The 4,527-nt window shown below is 37.7% G+C and overlaps 1 protein-coding gene across 5 annotated transcripts in view; it reads left to right on the plus strand.

Moving 5' to 3' along the window:
• Nucleotides 1–4,527, plus strand: part of Spag16 (sperm associated antigen 16) — an 871,964-nt gene that overhangs the window by 467,348 nt on the left and 400,089 nt on the right. The gene's annotated exons all lie outside the window — the stretch shown is intronic.

Genomic DNA, 4,527 nt, shown 5'->3' on the forward strand with positions numbered 1-4,527 from the left:
ATGGAAGGAGTTACAGAGACAAAGTTTGGAGCTGAGATGAAAGCATGGACCATCTAGAGACTGCCGTATCCGGGGCATCCCATAATCAGCTTACAAACTCTGACACCATTTTATACACTAGCAAGATTTTGCTGAAAGGACCCTGATATAGCTATCTCTTGTGAGACTATGTCGGGGCCTAGTAAACACAGAAGTGGATGCTCACAGTTAGCTATTGGATGGATCATAGGGCCCCCAATGTAGTAGCTAGAGAAAGTACCCAAGGACCTAACGGGATCTTCAACCCTATAGGTGGAACAATAATATGAACTACCCAGTACCCCTAGAGCTCATGTCTCTAGCTGCATATGTATCAGAAGATAGCCTATTTGGCCATCAGTGGAAAGAGAGGCCTATTGGTTGTGCAAACTTTATATGTCTCAGTATAGGGGAACGCCAGGGCCAAGAAGTGAGAGTGGATGTGTAGGGAAGTGGGGGGGGGGGTATGNGGGACTTTTGGGATAGCACTGGAAATGTAAATGAAGAAAATACATAATAAAAAAATTTAAAAAATGAAGTAAGATTTTTTTCAGAATAACAAGATACATGAAAATGGCAAAGTGACACATCTCACATAAAATATGCAGTGTGTTAAGCAAATAAGTGTACTTGGACCTACAATACATGTTCAAGCAGCTAGCAAGAATTTAGATGTAAAATTATCATGTTTAAATACTGCCTTAGCATAGAAGAGCAAGATGCCACTAGTTTTGTGTTTTGTGCCATAAGACATAAATGATGATCCTGATATTAGACTAAATAGAAACACAAAAGCAAGCTTTACATAAGCAATAATCCTTTTTTTTAAATACTAATATAAGCCAGAGCCTAGAGAACAAATTGGAAAGGAAGGAGTAATTTTCATAAATCTGCCAAATGTTAAGCATAATTATTTCTGAGCCCCGTGATTAACACGGAGACTCACTTTCTTTGATGCATCTTTGCATATTTTCTAAATCTTGTATAGTACACACTTAAATCTTTAATAATTAGAGAAATAAACATTTTGTGAAAGCAGCCATGCATGTTTTAGACCACACAAATGTTTTAATGAATTCACTAATGAGTTGGTTGCTTGATCGTTCTTTTTCTTCCTTCTGAGTATGGACTCTGCCTAGGCATTTTGTCTCAATTGCTGTGACATGTGACCTCCTCAAGGCACCTCTGTTCTGTTCATTAAAGGAAGCTTGTGTGGAAGATGAGACGCAAGCCCAAACACTTATTTCTTCTGCTTCTTTCTGTCTCCAAGCTGCTCTGGCTCTCACAGGTTACAGAATGCTCTGAGAGCCTCAAACAGTTCAGCTCTGGGAGCCAGAGTTTAACTGGACTTAGCAGGAGTTTTAAGGGGCTATCTCAGCTTTTGAATAACTCCACTCTACTTGCCACCCTTTTGCCTATAATTTCAACTCATCTTTGCTTCCAGTTTTTAAAACTTTTACAATATGCTCAACATATTTTACAATAGATATGCTCAACATATGTATCATTTCTTTTTAAATGTACATCCTGAAAGGAAGTATACTAGGTTCTACTATTTCAACACAAAATGTATCTGAAAAAAAAAAACACTCTTCAGAATCTTCCAATAGTTTAGACTTTTACTGCAGAAATTAATGAGGTCCATTATGACATGCTCACACATGTACACTGGGTACTTTTTTGAACATCTGCAATGCTCCCACCCTACCCTGCCATTACATTTCTTGTCTCCATTGCCCAGTCTAGTTGGTCCTCTTTGTAGTCTCAGATGGTACAGTTGTTTGTTTGTTTGTTTGTTTTTATGTTTTTGTTTTTGTTGTTCCAGTCTGCATTCCATGTGTGAGAGAAAGATGTAATATTTAACTTTATGAATTTGGCTTATTTCTTAATAATGTTCACATAATAATGGGCACAGTGGAGTCTGGCAGCAGCAGCTTCTTCCTAAGGAACACCTATGAAACAACAGGGAAGACATCTGCCCTCTCTCTGGTTAGACATCACCAGGGAACTGGTTTTGTGTCATTTTGAATTTTACCCAGTAATCCCAGATTTTAAAGGTAAATACAGGACTCAAAGAGAGAATAAGAGCGAAACATCTTAAAAGCCCACATGAAATAATTTATAAAGCTATAAAATGTTCCTATACAAATGCAGGTACTTGAAGGGAAAGGAAGAAAAGAATCTCTTAGCATAATTTTAAAATCAATGTTGAATAGCATCGACTTTTAGGTTCAATTTGTCTGGCACATCAGAGCAGCTTACTGCTTTTCTGCACGTCTTACTATATGTTGCAGCTGTCCACATAACCACTGTGTGGGTTGATTCTTGGTCATTTTGAAGGCTATAGTATTATTAATGATAAGAGAGGTGTCGTGGCATTGTGCTTTCTTCATAACATCTCAGTAGTTAACTTCCTACTTTCATTTTTAGTCTAGGTTTTACATAAAAAAGAAATATGCAATAAAGTCTGAATTGTTTCACTTGGCGCCAGTGATGGCCAGCAACAGGACCTCCTTCCTCTAATTGAACTTACATAAATTGCCATCAGCAAGTGTCTCTCTGATTAGATTTCCATTAAAGAACTAGTTTCCTGTCAGGTTGGATTTTACCCATTAAGAACCATGAGATATTATTTTTCTTCAATAAACTTAAAATGACAAGTGCAAATGTATACAAATTAATGGAATATTATGTGATATTTCAATACATCAGTTGTATCAGGTTTAAATCAAATTAACCATAAAACTATCTCCTCAAACCTTTATCACTTCTTTATGGTGAAGTATTTAAATTCCAGACCTTTGAAATCTCATTTTTTTCATTTACACTAGAATTGTTCTCCTGTCTAAACTATAATCGCGCTTCTTCTGTTTAATTTGTCTTCATCTCCCGTCATCACATTCTCTCAAACCTTTGAGAGCTATTCTGTCTTCAGCCTTACATGATATTTATAAACCCACATGAGTGAGATCATGGGACACTTGGGATTCTCTGCCTGGTTCATTTCATGGAGCACAGCGGTCTTCATGTCGTGTCTCAAATGACAGATCTGATTATTTTCTCTCTGCTCACTTCTGCAGCACATGCACATGCTATTTGGAATATCTGCATAGTTTATTTGCACATTGCGTTTTCTTCATCCACTTTCCATCTCTTTTGGTTCTATTTACTGGCTACTGTGAATAGTACTAAAGTAAGCAAGAGAGGTTACAAGTGATTCTAGAATGTTTATATTGTTTCTTTCTGACATTTATAAAAAGGGCTTCTCATAGCAAGAGCTCTCTCCTCTCTCTCTCCCTCCCCCTCTCTCCTCTCTCTCCCTCTCTCTCTCTCCTCTCTCTCTCTCCCTCTCTCCTCTCTCTCCTCTCTCTCCCTCCCTCTTACTCTCTCTCTCTCTCTCTCTCTCTCTCTCTCTCTCTCTCTCTGTCTCTCTTCGTATCCTCTCTCTGGCCTGTGAAGAGAGAGGCCTTGGAAGCAGGGCCTGAGGCTGCAGCACACACTGAACCTACTGACACCTCAATCAGGCACCTCTTTCCTGCTTCTATTATGTCTCATCATGGTTTAATTTACATTTCCCTAATTATTAGTGATTCTGAATATTTTATTTGTTTGTTTGTTTGTTTATTTGTTTGGACACAGGATTTATCTGTGTAGCACTGAATGCTTGGATCTCACTCTGTAGACCAGGCTGTCCTCAAACTCAAAGATGCACTTCTGCCTCTGCCTCTGCCTCTGCCTCTGCCTCTGCCTCTGCCTCTGCCTCCTAAGCACTGGCACTAAAGGCATGTTCCACCACGGGCCCAGTTATTCTGAATATTAAAAAAATAGTATGTTTAGTGATTTGTTTGTTTTTGAAGTAAATATTAATTTTAATTAGCTAGTATTTTAAAGTGAAATATTAATGTATTTCAATGATAAAGATACTATTATAATGTCCAATATAGCATATAGAATTGCCCATATGTTTGCCTTAAGTGTGTAGTAACAGGATTCTGCTGAGAACTTATAGTTCACCTGACTCAGAATGGCAAGAATTGAATCCTTGTGCAATGCTACTTACCTTTTTGTCTCAGTTCTTTTATCTAAATGATAGAGAAATAGAAGTTGGAACCAGAAGTCTACATGTAAATCTTGCCATCACCAAGTGTTACTAGATGTTGGACTTTGTGCACATTGCTACAGTTCTAAGAGAAGCTTCTAGTAATACTAGAAATCAATTTCCCTGTTCAGATTACCCAGTTCAGGTAATGTGTTTCAGCTGAAAGACTAAGGCCTGAGTTCAAACATCATAGCAGAATTGAATTGATTGTGGACAAAATGTGGAAGAAGTGGCTTACTTTAAGATTTGTTATTTTAAATACTTAGCAATAAAAGTCAGTGCAGCCTTTGTTGCAGTCTGTTTGAACTGCTTTAACAAAACACCATTTAGTACTGTACTCAAATAGGCTCCTTATTGTCTCAGATGCTGTAACAAGAGTGAGGAGTGTCCATTCTCTGTTTTTTTTTTTT

The sequence above is a fragment of the Mus caroli genome, chromosome 1 (genome assembly GCF_900094665.2).
Source record: "Mus caroli chromosome 1, CAROLI_EIJ_v1.1, whole genome shotgun sequence".
Classification (NCBI taxonomy): domain Eukaryota; kingdom Metazoa; phylum Chordata; class Mammalia; order Rodentia; family Muridae; genus Mus; species Mus caroli.